Consider the following 24,946-nt stretch of genomic DNA (forward strand, 5'->3'; position numbering starts at 1 on the left):
CAACATGAGCACAAACAAGTGTGCGCGATATTAAGAGTAGCAAAAGCTATAATAACAACAGCGACAACAACAGCGGTGAGCAGCAGTGTGGGGGGCATAAAAAGCAATAGTAATAAAGCGTACAACCATAACAACAAGCGTAGTGATGACAATGATGAGAACGAGCATTGAAGATTTAAAGACACTGTATACAGACACACATACATACATACGTACATAAAAAATACTTGTATATATGTACATATATAAATACATGACAACAATGATGTGAAAAGACACCGCCAACTTTGACGGGTGATCAATTTCGGTTTCCTTTTGGGGGTTGAGTTAGTGTTCCGAATGCATTGCTGTTAGCACTGGATTCTATTAGAGACCATGCATTTCAGTTTGTTTGTACATTTTTTGAGCTGTTCAATCGATAAAATAAGAGGTAAATTCTTCGTTTAGTGGTTAAGTGGAGCTTTCTTACTCTGAGATATTTCCTAACTCTTCCATTAAATTTAAATCCTATCTTAAACATTGTGTAAAGCATATGAGAATAACTGAGTGCAAGATTTTCGTATATTTGAAAGGTAGCATCGCTGCCGCAAATGGGAGGCACCCGTTTGCAAACGGCGGATACAGTGAAATATCTGGGATTCGTTCTGGATAGAAAGCTTTCATTGAAATCGAAAATCGAAGAGAGAGCAAAACAAAAAGGCATCGATTGCCTTTTACTGCTGTCTTTGGCAAATGGTGGGGTCTCTTACCGAAAGTGGTCCTCTGGCTCTACGACCCCATAGTCAAGCCAAGTATGTTCTATGGAGTCTTTATGTGGTGGAGGACTCTAGAAAAGACCACACTTGCTAAGAAACTCGAGAGCGTTCAACCGGTGGCGCTCATCAGCATGTGTGGTGCACTAAGAATCCACTCCAACCATGACAACTAACGCCATTTTGAACATGGTGAACCGTAGACATCGTCTTCTATCAGACGCAGAGAATCTGTATTCCTAAATGAACACATGTCTGAAAACCCGGAAATCCTCACAAACTTTGATTTCAAACCGCATATTGAATCATGGAGTCGTCAAACAGAACCCTGACGGCAATAGCCTTCTATGCCAATTCACCGAGGAGAGAGTTGTAGGTGGAAAGAAGCCGTTGGAGGACAGGAGCAGTGAGCTTCTTTGAGGATGAGATGGATAGTTAACGATAAGAGCGCTCTATAAACTCCAGCCTCAGATTTCCTGACTGTTGCAGTGTTTTACAAGCCAAAAAAAAAGAAAAAAATGTAATAAATTTAGATGACCGAATAATGAAGTTGATCGATATAGCTAACATTTTAACTAATCTTTATGCTTGAAAAAATATTTAAGTTTGCGAAAACACTTTGGGTACCCAATAACCCAATAACTTTATGCAACATTAGAGAAAATATTGCATCATTATTTAACCATCGAGTCCAATTTACAGTTATCCAAGTGGATTACATGAATTAACCGCATCCCAAACAAGATATACATACATACGTAATCTGAAACTATTTTAACTGATTATTACCTTCACCATATCATCTAGATATCTGGATAAAAAATTGATATTAAACAGTTGTAAAATAGTCGAAGTTTTGATTTTGTTTCTTTTTATGTAGATATATTGGTTGTGATTGTTCTACAAGAGGATTGGGGGTCTTTCTATCCCCATCCGAAGTATAGTTACTTTTATACTTCAGAACAAGAAAACAGTCACTTTCGCTGGACTCTGTAATATAGATTTGCGGTATGTATCCAATTACGTCGGGACGGCGCGTACGCCATTCCCGGCTACCAAAAATTACACGCACGAGCTATTCACATTAGGAATAATCGCAGAGGTCAACCTCATCGTAGTGCAATGACAATGTCTCGCTCCGGAGGAACCGCCTTCATGATCACGGTTAACCTCTACGCCAGGTAAGTATGCTTTCTATCGCTTAAATCAAAGTTCTTAAGAAGATTCTCACACAAAGTGGTTGAGAATTCATGCCAAAAGGATACGCGCAAAGGAGAAAAGCCATTCAGGTCAGAGAAGTGAAAGCATGCGGGTATACCTGGATTGACAGGAGAGTAGTGACATATAGGTTTTCAAGATGCAGTAGGCATACTCATTTATACATAATTTATGTTGAATTAAATCCACTGACACCTGCTCTGGCGGTAATGCTCGTAGGGAGCACCCTATTAGTAGATACGCAGATGTTAGCGCCTCGCCGTCGTTAGGGTTCTGGCTCAACGATGTTAGGGGGCGAGAATTGAGGATGGTGGAGGCTTGAGAGAGCAAACAAGTTGCCATCTCTCGCAGCAATGAATTTGTGACAAAATTAAATCATATATAAAGAAATTTTTAATTTTTGGTGTAATTAAACAATTTCAGTCAACAATTTTATTTTTTTTCTTAATTTTAAAAACTTTTTATCTTTGTTTTTTAGGTTTCAGTTTTTTTCTGCTAATACCTCCCTACCAGAGAAAAAACGATTTACTTGCTTCTAAACAATGAATCTACCTAAAACTGCACCAGCGCACAGCCTTGTAACGGTATTAAATATCAAATGCATCAAACTTTCGTTTCCATCCATAGTCGCTATAACAGCGCAATTGATTTTTGTTGCTTTGATTCAAAAGTTAGAAATATCTCAAAAGCATACTTTTAGGCGTAACACGCTTCTAACGATCATACCGCTTCAGTACTTCGTTTGCTGCATAAATTTTTGAAAATACTCTTTAAAATCTGCAGTCTTTGTACTCCTTTCTTCTATCCCCTTCTTCGATATTGCACTCCACTTTTTCTCTCGCATTCAATTAATCGCATTATCAGCTTATGATATTCGCTAATAATCCCCGTGGAGACAATATAATCTCACATAATTTACCGGTAACCATGGTTTTGCCGTTATCCTTCAACAGCCTCATTGTTGTAGCCGTCGCTCTGCCGCGTCGCAGCATTGAAGCTTTTTACCCTTCTACGGCTGCCAGCTTTTCACTTTTTATAACTTCATAGCTGCTTATAAGCCTTCATGTATTGGATGTGTGTGTCGTTCGTGCTCAATAGGCTTCAGCGTCAGCGGAAGAGGGTGGATTTTGGGCTTTCACGACTATTTATCTCACATATTTACACTCGCTCTATTAAGTATACATATATACACATCAATGTCTATGTATAAAAGTTTGTTTGTATGTATGTAAATGCGCAGATGAGTATTGAGATACAAGTTATCTGCTAAAGCGTTGCAATCACTCTATGGATTGGTTATGTATGGATTTTTTGTTGTTGTCTTATTGTTGTTGTTTTGGTGTGCCTTCAGCACAAATCGTGATCGTTTTGCTACTTGGTTGGTTGTTTCTTTAACTTCAACTTCCCCTTTTTATACAATGTACGTATGGCTGGAAGTGCGTCTGTAAGTATGTGTGTGTATGTGTGTATTTGCACTTGGGCTACTATTTGATTATACTCCAGCAAATGTAGACATTAAATCGGTATTTTCATGCCACTGTGTTGATTTAACAGTGATTCGCATAAAATATGTACATAAGTATATTTGTGTGTAAGTGGTAGGCTTTGATGGATGGAAAAATAATTGAGTTCTTTCATATCAAACAAACTGACTTTTGGAAGTGCATTAAAGAAAGTGATACAAAGGAGTGAGAGGAAGTGCTTGTTTGAGGTTAAATAAAAAAAAAATTTAAATCGAGCACAGATAATGAAAAAACTAAAAAAAAAAAGATAAAAACAAAACAAAAAAATTTAAAACAAAACACATAAAAACAAAAAATAATAATACTTAAATAGTTACGTATATAAAAACTTTTAAATTTTTTTAATATAGAAATTATTAAAAACAAACAAAAACAATTTATTAATTAATTATTTATTAAAAATGAAATAACTTAAATGATAGCATATAAACTTTTAAAATTTTTTCATAAAAAAAAATATTAAAATCAACAAAAACAATTTTTTTATTAAGAACGAAAACAAAAATTAAATTTTTTTAATAAAAAATTTTTAAACAAACAAAAAGAAATTGAAAAGTTAAGTTCGGCTACTTTCCAAACAAAAACTTGTTTTTTATTGGTCAGTTTGTATGGCAGCTATATGATATAGTGATCCGATATGAACAATATGTTCGAAGATTATACCGTTACCTTGGACAAGAATTCTTGCTTAATTTCGTGAAGATGTCTTGTCATATAAAAAAGTTTTCTTGAACAAAGACTTGATGTTGATCAGTCAGTATGCTAGAGTAAACCGCACTGAAGAATTTCTTCAGATACAGATATACCTTTGTTTTTATGAGAAATTTTATGAAGTTATCTCTTCAAATAACAAAGTTTTTCGTACAAAAACTTAACAGAATATAATTCAGTATTTATGGAAGCCAAATCTTCAACTCAGCTCTTCACGCTGATCAGGGTTTTCATATATATTTTTTTTATTCGTCTTCCATTGTACATACAAGTAATAATTTCTAAACGGCGGCAATTTTTTTTATCAGCAGTTCTACGTTTATATGCCCGTCTCTACAGTGGCGTTGACCTCGAATCATATTCTTTGTATGTATATTAATCTTTGAATGTATTTAAAAACGTCGGGACGGCGCGAACGCCATTCCCGGCTACCAAAAATTACACGCACGAGTTATTCACATTAGGAATAATTGTAGGGTGAACCCCATCGTACTGTAATGATTAGATCTCGCTCCGGAAGAACCGCTTTCATGATCACCGTTAACCTCTACGCCAGGTAAGTATGATTTCTTATCGCGTAAACCAAAGTTCTTAAGCAGATCATGTTGTTGTTGTTGTTCTTATAACGGCAGAATTCTGCCGAGTTAATAATTCGTTGCCCGACTTTCGTGGGAACGCTATAAGAAGATTCTCACATAAAGTGGTTGAGAATTTCAGAATATAATGTTGGCTCACACAAAATCCATGAGAGTTAATTAAAAGGACAAAAGGAGGAAAAGGAAATCAAAAAGTTGATCATACCTTCACAAACAGACAGCTTTGCAGTCTAAGCAGGTAAAAAATGAAGCTGCCTATGCCGTTTAGCATACTACATTGTGGTTGTTGTTAGTATGCATAAGGTGCTTAATACACGGTTAATACAGCACTGTCTTTCATGGATCTTCTTATAAATTTTAGTGTATTGACTCGTGAAAATTGATTGACGCTAGAAGACCTACATATTAGTAGGATGAAATAATATTCAATTCAACCTGCCAGTTAAAGAGAAAGGTCTTGATGAAGACTTCATATTATATACTGGTCATAATCTTGTTCAGAGTAGAAATAATGGTCCAATAAGCCTCAAGTTGTACTAATGTACTTTATTATGGAATAATGATAACGTCTCTTCATTAAAAGAATCACTAGGGTTAGATTGGAATCTTAAAATTTTTAATGTTTAAGTGGCAAAGTTACGACTTTGGAAACTCCACTAACTCTTAATGAAGTCATGCTTTTCAAAAAGGTACCCGGAAATTGTAAAAAGAACGCAAAATTTTTAATTATTGACCAATATTTATTTTGTACACTTCAAAGTAGTCCCCACCAGATGTAATACACATAAGCTAACGATTCTTCAAATCCTCGAAACACTTTTCAAAAGCACTTTTTGGGATGGCCTTCATCTCCTTCAGAAAAATTTTGTTTTATCTCTTCGATCGACTGAAAACGGCGTCCACATGGCGGCAATTTCAGTTTGGAGAACAAGAAAATAATCACACTGAGCCAAATCTGGTGAATACGACGTATGATCGATGATATTCATTGCGTTCTTGGACCAAAGAGAACTGTTTTCGGTGATCTTTTAAAAAAAAATTAGCTTTAGCGAGACTCTTGCTCACGTTTCATATCCAAAACATCCACCAAATCATTTCAACGGATTCGCGAGAGCTGTAGAGCTTTCTTGCCATCTTTCTAACACATCCTTGACAATTTTTAAGCACCATACTCTTCACTTTTTTAAATATTTTCATCAGTTGAAGAGATCGTGGGTCGTCCAGAACGAGGCATATCTTCAACGTTCTCTCGAGCGTGTTTGAAGGCTTTGTACCACACGTACGATTGTATTTTTAATAAAACTGAGCCTTTTCCAACATTCGCAACTATTCCGCAGTACTTATTATATTTTGTTATATAATATGAGTATAATGTTAACAATAAAGACCGAATTCATCCCCCGAATGCGTTGACAAATCCCCTTCCGAAATTAAAAATAAAATCCCCACTTTCTCGTTGTCTCATTGTCTTCCTAATCACTTAATCTTATTTAGTGCTTTCATCTTCGATTCAGTACCAATTGTTTTGCCAATACCAGAAATGTTGTTTGCGTTCGAAGACTCCCTCATCACTTTGTGAGAGCACGGCGCACATGTTGATTAGGTTTGGCCATGATGATATTAATCTAAATGAAGCGAAAATTGAATGAATGAAAGAAGCTGTTGCTTGGTGCAAAAAAAAAACACATAAATCGGCTGGGAAATAGGAGAGGTGGAGGAGGGAACCCGAATGGGAGAAAGAAAAGGTATTAAAGCAACCGAAGAAAAATATGTCACGAAAATAGAATTGCATGTGAAGCAAGAAATGTCATCCTACTATTTCTTTATTTGGAATTCTGTCTCTACAAATGTACATACTATGAGGTCGGTTCAAGAATTTAGTTACTTTTTATTTCAAAAATAAGGATTGGTAACAATTTTGAAAACACATAACCTGAGGAATTTTGAGGGAAATTTTGAAATGGACAGTTTGCATCAAGTTTTATTCTTGTCAAGGGCAGAAAAAAGTTTGACAAATAAATACTATATGTATAAAGTACACACTCAAAACAATCACCTCGGTGGTTGTTTGACCAAATATCTCTGCCCACTTGCGGTGTGTGGGGCTTTATATTGTATAGCAAATGGAGAGTAACACCAGTTTTAAAGCTCCAGGCTCCTCGGAACTGCGACTAGTTTTTATGAGAAGCTCTCTGATTATGAAAATATAGACAGAAGTCGTCGCTAAGATTCATAGCATTGTAGCAAAGAATCGGCTTATAAATGGACCCTTACATTTTGCTTCTATATTTAGATGTAAGATAACTACTTGCTGTGGGCCCCAGTTACCAAAAAACATTCAAAATTGCAACTGTGTGATTCCTGTAAAGGAGCAATCAACAATAATCCGAAATCTCGTAGGCGTTTTTGCAAATTTAGTCAAATATTAATGACACAGCTATGGATTACTTCATCGCTAAAGGCAAAATCATATGAGTGGTTCACGAACCTGCCAGACTAACCTATAGTACAACGAGTACAACGACTGTTTAATTGATGGCTACGGACTTTGTTTTTTGACCTACTGATTACTCCAAACAACAAGAAACCTGAATTTAACTGGAGCATGAATTATGATAGAGGCAACATTTTCTCAAAATAATCTAAAAAATGGTTGCAGAGTTATATGATTTGCGGTTAATGAGAAGATAATCGTTGAAACAAACACGGATTCATTTTAGAAGAGAAGATATAAAGTAAAAATTAATCTTGAAGAAGCAGCTAAATATTAAAAAAAAAAAATCGGAAAGCCACCGAATTCTCAAACTACCCTCTTAGCTGCCATACAAAGCATTTATAGACGATTAAAGTAAGCCGGATAAAGCATCTCTTATAGAGTCGATGAGTGTGGCTCTTAATGAAGTCAATCGAACAATTGGTAAATATAAGCCCCAAAAATGTCGGGAGATTATAGGAAACTTTTTTTTAACAATAATTGCTCTTTATTTTACAGCATTTCCCTACTTATTTATAGATCAATAATTTAAGTAACTTTTTTCATAATTTTCAAAGTTTGCGCCATCATTAATTTTGAGCTAAAAAAGTTCAGCAACGCTGATATGAAACCTCCCATGATATCTACAAACCTCGCATTCTCCACCTTACCTCGATCACCCTCACACACTAACAACCCTACATTTGCTTATCGCGCATCACCCAAATAGACATGATAATTACATTCGCGCTAATCTCGTAGTAATTTATTTTATCATTCACATCTGGAACGCCGCTCGAGCGTTGGGTTGGACGGCTGCTCGGTTGGACGCACACACGGAAGCCGATGAAGTCAATGTGTCAGGCAGGAAAAACTAAAGTGCCGGTAAAAAAACTCATAGCTTCCGGTTGAATGCAGAGCAATAAGACAGTGTAGGCATTGAAAGCTGAGCACAATAAACATATATATATCTGTATATAGGTGTGTATGTGTTTTTTTGCCTGCGCTATGAACTCTAAGGATGCGCACTGAATTGAGACTCAATTCAACTCAACTTCATTTTCATCTAATAAAGTCGGCGAACTCACTTCCTCCCCCAGATGAAATTTTCTTGCAGGTCATGTGAGTGTGTGTGTGTGTGTGTACTCACATATACATACATATGTACATAACGGTGTACGTTTATATCGCCGTGGTACAGGCATGCCGTAGAGGGTAAATCAAATAAAATTTAGCTGACTCAATAAAAATCAAAAAGCGTTAATGCTAACGACATGACTTTAACCTGAAGCGAACCAAAATAGCGCGCACACACACACAAATGCATACACATAAATAGGTATGTATGGTAGTAAAAGCAGAATTGTCGATTGTGTCAAAGCACGTAAAGAGCGTAACGATGTGGAAAGGAAATGAGGTGGCAACCGAAGCATTGCATGAAAAGGGCGAAGCGACAAACCGCTGCGGCGAAAGGATCCGCAACAGCGCCGTTATAGTGGTTCATATGTATGCAATAACGGCATTTTTCGTTATATATCGACGGATTTCACTGAGGAAATATGTATTTATATATGTTTGCGTGTATGTTAGTGCCCCCACCGAAAGGATGCTGGACAAGTGAAAGCAATATTATTCATAAGACACACACAAACACACATATTCTTCCACAATTCTATATGATTTACCGCTTAAAGTGTGTTGCTGTTTCGATTTGCTTTTTACCGTTGCCAAATCTTGAGCTCTCATTTTTTATACTGTCTGCGCGTTAAATGGGAATTGCGAGCTTAAAGCCAGCTCGCAGCGCAATCGTAAACTTTCCGATTGTCAAAAGTCATTTGTAATAAATGATTGCGTGAATGGACGAGCGTGCCAATGCGTACAAGGAAAAGGCGTTAAGTCAGCTGTGGTGATAAATTTCCACATATTTTAGTTCAATGTGTGGCCAGTGCATGTGTGTATGAGTTGGTATTTTAAGGATAATGCTGTCTTACATCGCACAAGGTATTAGTTGGAATTAAAATTATTACAGACTATATTTTGTGGAAATAAGCGCAAGGATATTAAATATCTTACCCAATTTTATACCGGAGTAAAATTGCTTCAATTGGTTGGCCAAAATATTGGCTTTCCAAAAGGGTGTGAGGAGATACCAAGCGTACCGTTTTCATCCGACGACAAGCGCTTCTATGGTACCGGTAATAACACTAATTTTTATCAAACCAAAGGCTTTCTTTTTCGGCGTTCAGATCCTGTATGGTAAGTAGTTGTAGAGATTACTTACGGTGCACGATTCCATTCAAGTTGAATCCTTAAGTGCTCACCTTTATAATCAGACTTCCTAAGACCTTAGTAATGATTTCTGACGCTGTTTTCAGCTATAGAGTTCAAGCAGTATCAGTTCGGAAATGTCAAATTAACTTCGAAAGTTCACACAAATAACGATTGCTGAATTTTGCGAAATTAATGACTGATTGTGTCAGGGCTTTTCTTTTTTGAAAAACCGTCCTCATGAAATCAAACCACTTTCAAATACAAGCCTCCTAATTGGGGCACTAAAAAGCCATTACATACCTCGCGCTACAAAAATATCTTTTAGCAGTTAGTGACGGAAATAATTGCAGTTGTCTCAACTCGAAAAACCGACAACAAGAATATCGTAAACTTCGATAATACCCATAACCAATAAAAAAATATTCCATACAAGAACTTGATTTTAATCGGTCAATTTGTATGGTGTCTATCTGCTATAGTGGTCCGATCTAAAAATTTCTTTGCATCGTTGCCTTCGAAAACAATACGTGCTGAGTTACGTGAAGATATCTTGTCAAATAAAAATAAAGGTTTTCTATATAAGGACTGATTTGAATCAAAAAGTATAAGACCGAGTTCGCGTGTGTACAGACAGACGGACGGCTAAATCGACTCAACTCATCATACTATGATATAATTAAAAATATATAATAGATATATGTACATATGTAACTATATAATATAGATGTTTACGACACCAATGCTTTTAGAAGAGCAATATGGATTCTTATATACTTGTAGATCTTGGCCAAAGCCAGAACCGTTGAACGATAGTGACAATACTAAATTATTTCAAATAAAAATTCATGGCATTTCTAAAACACTGTGAAAATGGTTGGCACTTCTTTTAAATTTCGATTTCATTCTTTCAAAGTAAATTTTATTTACTTTATTTTATTCACTCACCTTTGCCACGATATTCGGCCGATTGATTGTCTGTTTCCGACTTTTAAACACAGATCCAAGACTCATCGCCAGGAATAATACATAGGCTGTTATATATATTTCTGGACTAGGCAACACTAAGTGTTGCCAGGTGCAATCTGACATTTCCATTGGAAAGTTTGACATTTTTTAGCATAACATCACTCAGAACGTTTTGTCATTTAATCGTGAATTGTTTTATTTACAGGGAATTAAAAAATTCATCTCGGGAAAAAAATGGAATCAACTCGTGAACATTTTCGTGCGATCATTTTTCACAACTTTCGACGTGGATCATCACGACAAGAGTGCATCGATGAACTAAAATCTTTGTATGGCTATAAAGCACCATCCTATAGCACTGTGAAAAACTGTTACAACGAATTCAATCGTGGCCGACGCTTGCTCAAACACGAATTCCGTGAAGGTTATCCAAAAACAGCCGTTGTGCCAGAAAACATAGATGCCGTAGGTGAACTGATAATGCAAGACCGTCATGTAACATACCTTCGATATTGCATGAACACCTGGCCGTAAAAAAGGTTCGTTCTCGTTGGATCTCGCACAATTTGACAATCGCTAAAAAAAAGGCTCGCGTGGATTGGTGTAAAGAAATGCTGAAAAAATACGATCGCGGTGCTTCGAAAGACGTTTATAAGATCGTCACAGGTGACGAATCATGGATCTATGCGTATGAGCCCGAAACAAAACAGCAATCGACCGTGTGGGTCTTCCAAGACGAGCCAAATCCAACGAAAAAAAAAAACCATTTTCGTTGATAAATATTCCTATTTTCATTATCAGGCCAGAAATATATATAGCAGCCCTCGTACCTTTCATGCCATTGTAGTCCCGAAAAGCATTGTTTCATAGACGTTAAAGCGAATATGTTTTACGAATAAACTAAGTGATTTGATTTTGGAGCCAACCGTACTCGTGACATCAATTATCACCGAAGACCTTTTCCGACCTCCCGAACGTTTCTCGGCATCAGAAATTTACTGGCGCGCGCAAAATTTAAAGAAACTTTTTTGTTGAATAATTTCACTTTCATCGTAAACGTTGCTGAATGCACTTTATGTACTGTTTAGACAAAGCGTATATCAAACAAAAATGACTTGCTTTGATGTGATATTTGGCACAGCCGCACTATTTCACCCCACAGTAGTATATGAATGTATTTAAATACGTCGGGACGGCGCGCACGCCATTCCCGGCTACCAAAAATTACACGCACGAGTTATTCACATTAGGAATAATCGCAGAGGTCAACCCCATCGTAGTGCAATGATTAGGTCTCGCTCCGGAGGAACCGCCTTCATGATCACGGATAACCTCTACGCCAGGTAAGTATGCTTTCTACCGCTTAAATCCAAGTTCTTAAGAAGATCCTCACCGAAAGTGGTTGAGAATTCTAGGAAATAATTCTGCTTACACAAAATGTGCTAAAATTAACACAAATAAAGCAAAAAAGAGAAAGATAAAAGATAACAACAACATAAGAAGGTAGTTAGCAGGCAATAAGTGCCTACCTGAATGCTTGAAAAAATTTCTGTCGTAGTTTTGTGCTAAGCTGATGCTAAATTTGTCATTTAGCGTGAAGAGTTTTGTAAGAAAATGTTTTCAATGTTATGTTTGTATTCTTCTTTTATTTAGATATATGTTGAGCACATAATTTCATTTTTACTTTACGTCGTTGCTATTTCTTGCAGAACCTCAGTTATTTGCGTTAAAAATGTAGAAAAATTCTAAAGAAGAAAATAAACTTTTTATTTAAATAAAGTTTCTTACTACTCGGTCTGCAAAGTCTTCAGCCGTTGATGAGATCGCACAACAAACAAAAAAAATATATCATTAGCATCTAGTACTAATTTTAAATAGAATACTGTCGAGTTTTTTTCACATTTCATTCAATAGTTCTTGAGTCATTTGCTATTTTTGTTTGTAAAAAAAACATTAAAATTTGTTTCCTGCTGAGATACGATACCTTTGATAAAAGACAGTGATCTAATAAGTGCTACGACAAATCTGCTCTAGTATTTTCAAGTACTAGTTTACTGAATTCCATCGCATAGACACCAGTAAACTGATGTACTCTGGCCAGAATGACCGTAAGAGCTAGAAACGGCAGACAACATAATAGAAATATCTGAAACTTTGTTGCCTAACCATAAAATTAAATAAAGTTGTTAGTTAACAGTATTGGCATCTCAAAGGAACTAGAAGATCATATCACTCACGAATTTTTACCTGTCAGGGTTCACGTTTTAGGCATATCAATCGAAAAGGCAATCGTGTTCGATCTTCAAAGAACAATCTGGCACTGAATAAGCGTCGTAAGAGCGAATTTGTGACAAAAAAGGAAACATGGATACGTCATTATACACCTGAATCAAACCGGGAGTTCGCTGAAAGACTGCTGCCGGTGAAAGTCGTCCAAAGTGTTCGAACTCACAGCAGCTGGTCGGCAAGGTTTTAACCAGTGTTTTTTGGGATTTGCAAGCAATTATTTTCATGAAATACTCCGAACAAAATAAAACAATTAATAAACTATATTACTGTGCGACCAAAGTTAGGCCATAGACCATGGCGTACTTCCAGTTTCCGAAACACTGACAACGAACGAAATATTTTAAACTAAATTATGAATCCCCTATTACTATCAGATCATACATATAATCATTTTAACTGAGCTTTAGTTAGATTTTGCTTTTGCGAAGTACGAAGTATAGAAAAAAAAATCCGAAAACAAAGGCATCGAATGGCAGCTTTCTTATTAATATATTAGGTTGTCAAAAAAGTCTTGCGGTATTTTTATTGACTCCATTTGTGTGGCACCCATACATCGAGCTTCTTAGTGACTCCAAGCTTCTACAAATGGTTTATAACGGTTTGATGACTGCTATGCCGGTCTCTTTCGACCAATTCAGCGATTTTATCGCAATTTGTGACGACAGGCCTTCCGGAGCGTGGCGCATCTTCGACCACCTCTACATCAGAACGAAAACGTTGAAATCATCGTTGTGCGGTGGAAATGGAAACTGTATCGGGTCCATAAACTGCACAAATTTTATTGGCGGCTTGAGATGCATTTTTGCCTTTATCGTAGTAGTACTGTAAATATGCCGTATTTTCTCTTTATTTTTCTCCATGTTTGCGTAGCTATAACTCACGAACGATTTAAAAGAAACGACAATCAATCAACACGTATGACAGCGCGTGAAATGAGCTTTCCAAAAAGGTATAGCATGACCCGATGCGACGAATAAAAGCGCCAACTAGCGAAAATACCGCAAGACTTTTTTGACAACCTAATGTATACACAAAAGTATAGGCATCGAGAGACCGAGTTCTTCCACTTATGAGGGTTGCCTTTTAAATTTCGCGATTAGAGAACAAAAGCAAAATTCAATCATTGAAAATCACTTTACTGTTTTTTTTTTCAAAATATTTTCCATAAAGATCTATATACTTTTGCATACCTTTGAACCAATTTTCGAACTATTTTCGCCACTCTAATTGAAATATCTTGAAAACATGCCTTTTGAAATCATCAACCGCCTATTCAGGCTTCGAAAAAAGTTGACCTCTTAGTTTATGTTTCACATACGGCAATAAAAAGAAGTTCTTCGGTGCAAAGTCAGCAATATACGGTGGTTGCTTAATCCAATCGATGCATAAGAGCTCACATACCCGTGGTGAAGAGTGATCAGTATTCGGCGATTGGTTTTCCTGACTTCTTCAAAGACAACTTGCAGCACTCCGAATTTACTGTTCTGTGTTGTTCTAGTGGTATGATTGCAACATGTACAGTTTTCCCAAAAAAAAACAGGCCACCATTTGCTTGAAGGTGCTTCGTACATGAACAACTTTTTTGGGATTCGGCTCATCTTGAAACACCGTTATCGTATTTTTTAACATTTCGCTCCACCAATCGACAAGAGCCTGTTTGGAAGCGATTAACATATTGTGTGTGATCCAAAGAGAACAAATTTTTTTACAGTCAAATGATCATGCAAAATTAAAAGTAAGCTACTCCCACTAATGCCTCAATCTCACGATAAGTCACATGACGATCTTGCAATATCAGTTTGCGCCCAGCATCAATAGTTTCCGATTTTGGAACAACTGATTTTGGATTTTACGCAACCTGTGTTGGAGCGATTTACGACCTCTATTTGATTCCCCATAACTGGTTCTTGATGGAGCATCATCCCAAAAATTCAAATAAGTTCATCGATACACTGTTGTTGAGTTAACCCCCTCGAAAGTTATAAAAAATAATCACGAGAAACTGTTCGCGTTCTAATTCCATTTTTTGGCCGAGAAGAATATTTTAATTTACTGTAAACAACACAAATAGCGCTCATATGTCAAAACGTTCTGCTTATTTACGATAAAGTTGTGTTCTGTCAGATTGCACACTAGTATTGCCAAATACCAAAATATAAAAGGCAACATATGTATGTATATATATGGTCACAATACCTAACCTAAAAACTGTCCACAGTGCTTTCAGACATTCATATGGCCTTCCAATAAGCAGTTAACCACTTAAAGCTACAACTACAACAAAGCGCAATATGTATTTTTAGCGAATCGACGCTGAAGACCGAAAGATTGCAAGTGCAAATAAGAAAAGCTGCAAATCTTGCACGGGCGATAATCAGCAGAAGTCATATTTATTTCGATTCAACGGACTTGCTGACGCAACAGCGCAACCAACACGAGCCAAACTAGCCGAGCAAAGCATTAGCTGCGGGCAGCATTTATGAGAATAAAACACACACGCACAGCAAGAATGTGTTGCAAGTGCCGCACGACAACAAAACTCCGAAAGCGCTGATAATGTACACATACATATACATGTATGGTACGATGAGGGGCGGCGGGCGGTTGCGGAAGCGCACGTTAATATACGAGCGCGAACGCCCCACGCCACCAGACGCGTTCGAAGCTTTGGGGATGAATAGCAACAACCTGTGAATATGAAACGGAAATTGAGCCAAGTGGCGTGTCGGTGGCCAGTAAGCGCGCACATACACATGCACACAGAAGCGCGCGCGTCATCAGTGCAGAGTGTTCTATTAATGTTTATTACTTTTGACTTTGCACCGCGGGGGTAGTTTCGCTAACCGCAAGCATGTGAAGCGGCAGGACTCCAGCTGTGCGACGACAACACCCACAATCACTGGCATGGCATGGAAAGCTGTAAAACACCCGCGCGCATTTTGCACAACCCACAGCGATTCGACGCGTTGCAAGCACGCACACACCAACACACACACACGCGCGCGCACACGGAGACGTCATTCAACGCACGACAACGTCATCGAGAATTCGACAAATATGCTTTGTTTGTTTATTTGCAGATATGAAGTTCTGCCACTGCCCCCTCATACTCAGCGCTCAAACTCCGCGTCAGTTTTTAGCTGTATGCGTGTGTGGGTGTGCATGTTCTGGCTAATTTAATCGCAGCAAATTGTTCGGCAATCTGCGCTGGATTAGCGGCGCCAACACGAAAAGCGATACATTTGTTGCAAACTGCAATCTGCCTCAGAGCTGGGAACGCAGAGCGCCTGGAATTGTGGGGCGGACAGTTGCGCCTTGTTTTCCTATCACGTGACACGCCCATAGTTTGTAACACTCGCTATGCCGCTCTCCGTAAGTCGAAAATATTCATAAGCTGCTCGAATGTGTGCTTCTGTATTGGCGTGTGTGTGTGCGTGTGAATAAGTATTAGTTGTGAGTACTTTGTACTTTATCGCCGGAACGGCGCAATTGGATTACGTTACCGAAATGCGTTAGGAAGGAACTTTATTTTATTATTGTAATCATGTAATAATAATCATTTACAGTTACCATGGGTGGGTGCAGGCATGTGGTTGAAACGAGGATGTGAGCCAGTAGGAGGATTTATCATATTCCACTAATCCAAAATTAATAGCGCTCGAGCGTTGACAAATTTTTATTATAACTATAATTTTGAAACAACGGTAGGGCGGTAATAATAATTAGTCGATACTACAATTAGAAAAGGTAAAAATCAAAAACAATAACAAAAACCAAAATTAAAAGAAGGAGACTTATGAAGTTTTATTTAAGTGGTCACTTAATGTACAAATAACAGGTGATCCAAGAAGAGGTGCTTTTTTCAATAGCCCTTTTTTGTTAGATCACGCGTGAGTCCTGTCCAGCTGTTATGTTAATTTTTTCAGTATTTTTTGGAAAGACCTGAAAAACGTTCACAAATCGTTCAACTTCCTCTCGAAACTTACGTTCTGTAAATAATATGTTTCGCGCGCTTCGCTCAACTTATGGTCAACAAAATCGGCCTACTGAGCGTACTATTCGCAAAACTATCACACATCTTGAGATACAGCATTCTTTATTGGATAAAATTCGACCGAATAGATCACCGCCAGCACGCAGTGAAGAAAATATAAGAGTTGAAGCGGAGAGTATACAAAAAGACCGTGGAGGGTCGATTCGGCGCCGTTCGCCACAACTCGGACAGACGCATGGAACGACTTGATGCATTTCCAAGAAGATCCGACGTGTTTGGCCAAATTTTGTTTAGCGATTAAGCCCATTTCTGACACAATGGGTATGTAAACAAGCAAAATTGCCGCATTTGGGATGAAGGGCAACTTGAAGAGATTCAAGAGCTGCCATTTCTTCCAAAAAAAAAACGGCTTAGTGTGGTTTTTGTGCCGGTGGAATCATCGGTACATATTTCTTCAAAAATGATGCCGATGAGAATGTAACCGTCAATGACGATCGTGACATGATAAGCGACTTATTGGTGCTTTCCACACATCGCATCAATCAGTGGATTTATTGAGAAAACACTGCGGTGAGTATATAGTTTCACGATCTGAGCCGGTCGATTGGCCACCAAGATCGTGTGATATCATTCCGTTAAACTGTTTCCTATGGATATATGTACAGTTTATAGTCTATGCGGACAATCTCGCTCCAATTCAGGTTTTGGAGCAATAGGAGCATCATGGATGTCATTCACCAGTTACCATTCGAAATGCTCGAACGAGTCAGTGAAAATTGTACTAAACGGATGAACCATCTGAGACTTAGCCACGGCCAACATTTGAAAGATATAATCTTAAAAAAATAAATGCCAAAGTATGTTCTTTTGAATGATAATAAACATTCCCCATTAAGTTTAAAGTTTCTGTATTTTTTTTTTTTAAGTGAAGAGCCTCGAAATATATCACATTATATTTTCAGTTTCGGCGATATGTGCGTTTTTGTAAGAATTTTTTAACTCACTGCAAAGTTGTATGCGGATTTTTCTCGGAACGAATTTTAAGAGGCGGTGAGAAAAATTTCTCCGAAATGACTGAGTCAATCAACTTGCGATTTTCACACCACCGTCTTAAATAAATTTGTCAGAAAGTGATAGAAGAGTTATTGGAAAATAATTTCGACTTTTAAGTCACTCTGAAGTGCAACTTTTTCCAAAAAATCCTACTTTTTTGGTAATTTTTGTCAAAAATCACGATTTTGACTAATCCTTCGGACATTACCCGTGGACATCTATATTAATGATAAATTGTTTTGCTTTGTGGATTTAAAATAATTTTAAGTAGGAAAATCTCGCCCACTGCCAGTCAACTTTCTTCGTGGGTCCTCCAGGAATCCGGGAATCCAAATTTTTTCAAAATGAATTTATGTTGTCTTTAAAAAAAATTGCTTTAAAACTCGTTTTTTCTTAATATCCTTAAAATACCTAAAAATATATTCATTAACAATTAAAGAAAATCTGTTGAAGCCTGATACGTCGATCTGGGCAGTCTTTGATGATAAAGGTCTACTCTTTCAGAGTATTAGTTATCATGAAAGATAATGTCCGTTACCATAATAGTTCTCGATTGGACGAAATTTTGTTCTAAAAGGTCATAAAGTCAACCTCCAGTCTCCTGTCGATTCTCTAGAGTCTCGATTAATTTTAGCTTAATCATTATTGAGGAACAACACTACTTTATTTCCACTTTAACAGCTTTAATTCTTAAAAACAAAATTTAAGGACCTCAAAGTAATTCTAGCTAGTCGATGGCTTCCTTGTTGTACCCTCAAGGGATAATATCAAAGTTTACCACAAAATTTGAAACACGCAGAGGCAGAGAGGAAACCGGAGAACCTATATAAATTATTTTTGGTATAAATGGTCGGCGTAAGAAGCTGAGCCGATTTAGTCACGTCCGTCTGAATATACACAAACTTTTCCCTTAGTTTTTGAGATATTGATTTACAATTTTGAACACGTTCATATGGAGCCATCTGTCCGTCTGTCTGTATATATACGAACTAGTCCCTCAGTTTTTAAGATATCGTTTTGAAATTTTGCAAACGTCATTTTCTCTTCAAGAAGCTCATTTGTTGGAACTGCCGATGTCGGACCACTATAACATATAGCTGCCATACAAACTGAACGATTTCACAATTGAAAAGATTTATTCACGAAATTTGGTACATATTATTTTCTAAAGCAACAATGTAATCTCCGAAGAAATTGTTCAGATCGGTTAACTATAGCATATAGCTTCCATACAAACTGAACACTGTTACTAACAGAAATGTACCTGTGAAGGATATTTAGCTTCGGTGCAACCGAACTTAACGTTTTTTCTTATTTTACTTATATTATGTATTCAATAATGTAGTGGTTGAGAATTCATGTTAAAAGCATACGCGCAAAGGAGAAAAGGCATTCAGATCAGAGAAATGAAGGCATGCAGGTATACCTGGAGTGGCAGGAGTGCAGTGATATGTAAGTATTCAAGTTGTCGTAAGCATACTCATGTACATATACATAATTTATGTAGCGTGTAAATGAATTTATTTTATATATTATATTATATATGCATTATGAATTACATAAGCATGTATGTATTTATATTATATTAATAGTTTTTTTTAATTTTGTAAAACAATCATGAAATGAAATGAAATTTATTTAGTTGCTTATTATGCTGCTAACGTTTCTGCACATAGCCTCAAATATGTACATATGTATGTACATAAAACAATATTTTTTCGTTCGCTTATCTTTTTGGAGCATATCTATTACATAATGCTCACTTATTTTGGCTTATTCCAAAAATGGTCACACAATTGACGTAATTGCTGTCGTAGGAGTCTCGCCCATAATGGAAACTTACTGGCCGACATTATTTGACCACTTGTATATACAAACACATACACACTTTTATTCGGTAACATTTTTATTGGAAATTTTCGCAAGAAATGCTTTAAAGTGAATAAAGTTAACTAGATATGTATATACATACACACATATGTATATATAATACATACGCCTATAAATGCTCGCCTGCTGCTGAATTTCAAATCAATGCGCCCCAATGGCAATTACTGAAACTAGTTTCTTTTCTGAGGCAACGCATAAAATCGAAATACCTGTAATATTACATAATAACAGCTGTTCATTTGACACCTGTCGCTTAGAAAATTGCACGTTTGCAACGGAGAATGTGCACCTAACATATGCATGGTTACTAATATTAGTTCGATTGATTTACTCACGTTTGTAATTTTGCAACAATTTGTGCATTCAAAATTTGTTTTTAATTTAACAGTTACATATGTATGTGAAAGCAATAACAACGCATGGCATTGGGGTGAGCGAAAAACAAAATATTAAATCGAACTTACGGACAATTACACAGAGCAAGAGTATCCCCCAAAGCAGGATTTTTGGTTTAATTTAAAAATTTCATACCATATTATGAGTTTTTATACTCTTGGAACATGTTGCTACAGAGTATAATAATTTTGTAACGGTTGTAAGTATCACCTAAAACTAAGCGATAACTAGGGTTATATACACATATATACAAGGTGTGTTCCAAAGTAAACAGGACTTTTTGAATCTAGTGCCCCCATGCTTTTGGACCGTGCAAAAAGCTGTCATTAACCCATTGAAGGAGACCACCTTGATTTCATTTCAACAAATTGACTTATAATAAAAAAACACTCGTTCTGTTTTTTTAAGTCCTGTTACTTTGAGCCGTTTAGCCAGGATAACGAGAAAAGTGCAAAATCGCATAAAATTATTGATTTCACGTCTATCTCGTTCATTTTCGACTTGGTGATTTCAAATTTGCTGATAAATCGACCACGCGCACAAATCGGTTAATCGAAAACATATAAAGTGCCATAACTAAGCACTATATTTATACCTTAATAATTGTAATTAACTGTAATTTGGTACAGAGGATCACAGTGGCAAGGTGTATCTGTGGGCAAACTGTTTTCAAAAGTGGGCGTGGTTCAATCCTCTAACAAGTTTAATGTACATATTTCCTAAACCACCTAAGCTACAATAACCAAATTTACTGAGTACAAATTTTATAAGAATTTCTAGCGACAGTATCAAAAAGGATGAAATCGTTGGATAACCCCGCTCACTTCTCATATAACGGTACTGTTAAAAACTACTAAAAGCGCGTTAAATCAATAATAGGCATTAAATTGTACCATCATGATAGTATGAGAGAGTTTTGTAGGTGCTGGTGCGAAAATAGACCGATGGGTGTAGGACCACCCACTTTTTGGTGAATCCCATATCTCGAGACCCAACCAACCGATTTCGACAAAGTACGTGGCTGTCTTCTTACCTTCTAATGTCACATTGTCATAACAGACAAAATAGGACAGCAACCACGCCTACTTCCCATATAGCACAATTTATAATTCCTTGTGATTCTTTCACAAATCATGACGTTATTAAAAAAGAAATACAATTTGGCAGTAGTAATTATCTTAAAGTATGGCACCTTATGACCGAAAATTGTTTAAATCCATTAAAACGGTTCAAGCCGCTAGGTGCCAAATATTTGGACTCGGTATAGTTGACTTTTGATCGAAAGTGTCGGTCAAAGTGGGATATATATAACTGGATTTAAGGGATAATCCTTCTCTTATAGCGAGGTGTCTGCATAGCAAAAATGGGTTCAATCGGATCAATATTTCCCTTAGTCCCCATATGTATATCTAATATAAAAATTTTCGAACTTCGGAGTGACTTTGCACCGCATATAGCAGCCAATATGTGAGTTATCCCAATGAAAACAAGTGAGCGTATTTTGTTCATAACAGTGTATATTTGTGCCTAAAATAGATAAATTTGAGCTTAAACTTGGCCTAGCCCCTATATAAAAAATATCAGTATTTTCGAACATCCGGCTGACTTTACTCTAAATACCTAAATACCTTTAGGTATTTGCCTGGCTTTGATTCTTGCAAGTTTCAAGAGTATAAAATGTTCGGTTGAACCCGAACTTAACCCTTCCTTATTTGTTTTAACAACATTTTTTAATATTTTCTGTGCCTCTCTACCTTTAGTACAGTTGAACTTCTCAAACTCGAAACACCATAATTCACAAAACAACTCCGTGTTAGTGAGATTTCGAGTTATGGAAGGAAGTTTGACTTCGACTGCCAACTCTAGAGTTCCAGTTTTGGAAGGAAATTTGTATAAAATTTGACTTCTATTGTCAATAGAAGACAGAACTTCAAATTACAACAGTTCGAGTTATGGAACTTCAACTGTAAATTACAACTTACGCTTTAGAAAAATTGAGGCCACTCCAAGTGGACAGAAAACACGATACAGTTATCATACATTGAAATCTAATCCAATTTTTTTGTTTGGAAGAAATACTCGTAGTCTTACCAAACTTGAAGCTATAACAACCCAAATACGTAGAAATTCAGCTAATGACTTATGAAATCTTTTCTAATTCCATTAAAACACAACACAAAAAATTAGAAAATCAGGGTACATATTTAATGTACATATCAAGATCTAAGTACATATATGATATAAACATGTACGAGCCTTGTAATGCCTTGAGACGCGTTACGCATTAAATTAGTCATTGCGCAGTCGCAGCCGCCAGCACCAGCAAACAGTCCCAAACAGTAACTGAAACGACCGCTTCAGCACTTCAGTTAGTCCCCCGGCTAGTTGGTGCAACTGCACTGTTTCGGGCGTCTAAACGACTAACCGACTGACCGTGCGAACGACTAGACGGTTGCAGCGCGCATGCGCAGACACTTTCATTCACGTTGCATACCAATGCGAATGACTTTTCGTGCGCTTTCGGTTTGTGTTGTGCATATTGCGAATTCTGTTGATATCTCTACGGGTTTCGCAGAAAACGTGCCGCTGCCCAGCCGAGCTTACTGCAATCGGCAACGGTACCTAAAGTCATAGCATTACAATATAATAAAACCTACAAACATGCAACAGTACTTATTTACATATTTAAAGCATACGAGTATGTATGTATGTATGCATATATCTGTTTATATGCGTGGTGTGGCGCTGGGCACGACGAACGTGTTCGCATTTATGGGCCAAGTTAATCAACTTTTCAATTGGGCACACTGTAGACAAATCTACATGGTGTAACTATGTACCACTGTGTGCAAGTATCTATGTACATACATAGTTATGTAAGACTGCATAAATAACTGCATAGTGCTGTGGCTGTGGCCGCTGCGGTTTTATCTGCGGCTTTAGCGCTCGTTGTGAGTCTGGCTTGTTGACTTCGCACCGTTCGGCTATTGTTCACTCAAGTGTGTGTGTGTGTGTGCGTGTGTGTTCAGCCACTGGTGGGCATTGTCAGTAAGCCCTACTTTAAAGCCTAAATATACACATAATATAGGTATACATATATGTGCTTGCAGCATAAGCGCTTGCCACACATCCGTACTACATTTGTAGAGCAAATTTATTTGTACAGCGGCACACAATAGCGTTGCGTGCTGTCGAAATCATAGACAATTTCCAGTTCGGCCAAATTCACACGCCGCCAAAACAATAAAATCTCTGCTGAGTATTGCAAAATCGACTGGCAATTGGCCAACACTTGCTTTGAGTATGTTCACAACTGAATTTACCGATACCGAACGCCATTGTGTACAGTACGGATTAACGCATTTGTGTATTTACATATAAATCTATATTTGCCTTTATACCTACATACATATCGTCACCTGAAATGCAAAATAACGTATCATCAAAAAAATCGAAACTGAGTGTCTTTTTGATTACGCTTCACTACTTCAAATTATATATATAATATTACATATGCTCAACATTTTCTGGTTCTGCGGTCATATATAAACCAGTCTTAACCAATATTAATATTTTGTTTCACTCATGTTCGATTTTATTTCGTGTTTCATTCATGCCACTGTAAATTTCTGAAAATGTTGTTACGTTAATTTGCATTTCAGGTGACGATATGTACATATGTATATATTGACTTGTTTACGCCCCTACATAGATATGCCCAATTATAACGATTACAGTGTAGAAACCAAAAATAATTTTTTTTTGTTATTTTTCGTACTAGTTTACTATATTCCCATGTTATCGATTTATTAAAAAATCAAATTTATCGATATACACATCGATAATTTTTTTTTAATTATCATTTAAATTATAAATATGCACTTTTAAAAATATCGACAAATTTTCAGGTTATTGATATATAACAGTTATCGATTTTTTAATTTTTATTTATCAAAATTTTAAATAAATTAATTTATTATCGATTTCCTAATAATTATTATAAAATTTTACAGTTTTTGTTAGTTACAGTAACAATTCACCTTACGATATATGTATGTAAGTAATGTTTTTTTTATCCAAACTAGCTCTTATTAAATTTTAGAAAAAGTACCCGATTGAATATATAATTTTGACCACCGAAAGTAATATATTGAGGGCGTAACAAAATCTTAAAAAAACAACTATCGATACTTAAGTAGTACGATATTTCGATATTATATATCCGATATTAATAAAAAATCGATAATAATAAAAAACAATTAATATATAAAATGTGTTAATTTTTCGTACATTCTGTAAAAATTCATCTTACTATATAATTTGTGTTTTAATAAAACTATCGATTCTTAAGTAGTTCGTATTTCGATATTATATTTCCGATATTTTGAAAACGATAATAAAAAAATCAATTATTTTATAACACTATCTACCTAATCTACATTACATTAAAATGTATCAGAAAAGGATGTACAAAGATTTTGACGGTTATGGCAAAATCGACTGAGCTTCAGATCGTTTATACTTCATTGTGCGATCCAAAGTAAACAGGACTTTTTGAATCTAGCGCCCCCTGGTGGCGCCATCTATATGTCAAATGGTGCGTTAGAATCTGCTATCTCTATCGATTGTCCAGTGAGAATTTCATGAATTTTATTGATTCGAAGTGAAGTTATTGTGTTTTAGTTGTCAGTATGTTTGAGTTATCGGTGCGAAAATGAGCTTCGATCAAAGAGCCAACATTAAATTTTGTTTTAAAATTGGTAAAACTTTTACCGAAACGTTTCAATTAATGAAACAAGTTTATGGCGATGATT

General features: G+C 36.5%; 1 protein-coding gene and 3 non-coding genes across 4 annotated transcripts in view; all 4 read right to left on the reverse strand.

Moving 5' to 3' along the window:
- LOC105226366 (protein Skeletor, isoforms B/C) overlaps nucleotides 1–24,946 on the reverse strand; it is a 97,986-nt gene that overhangs the window by 59,710 nt on the left and 13,330 nt on the right. The window lies entirely within an intron of this gene.
- Nucleotides 1,777–1,941, reverse strand: LOC115066164 (U1 spliceosomal RNA). The gene has a single exon (XR_003845788.2). It is a non-coding gene; the product is annotated as a U1 spliceosomal RNA (small nuclear RNA).
- LOC115066166 (U1 spliceosomal RNA) lies at nucleotides 4,605–4,768 on the reverse strand. The gene has a single exon (XR_003845791.2). It is a non-coding gene; the product is annotated as a U1 spliceosomal RNA (small nuclear RNA).
- On the reverse strand, nucleotides 11,697–11,861 carry LOC125776900 (U1 spliceosomal RNA). The gene has a single exon (XR_007422046.1). It is a non-coding gene; the product is annotated as a U1 spliceosomal RNA (small nuclear RNA).

Source organism: Bactrocera dorsalis, chromosome 2, assembly GCF_023373825.1.
Source record: "Bactrocera dorsalis isolate Fly_Bdor chromosome 2, ASM2337382v1, whole genome shotgun sequence".
Classification (NCBI taxonomy): Eukaryota; Metazoa; Arthropoda; class Insecta; order Diptera; family Tephritidae; genus Bactrocera; species Bactrocera dorsalis.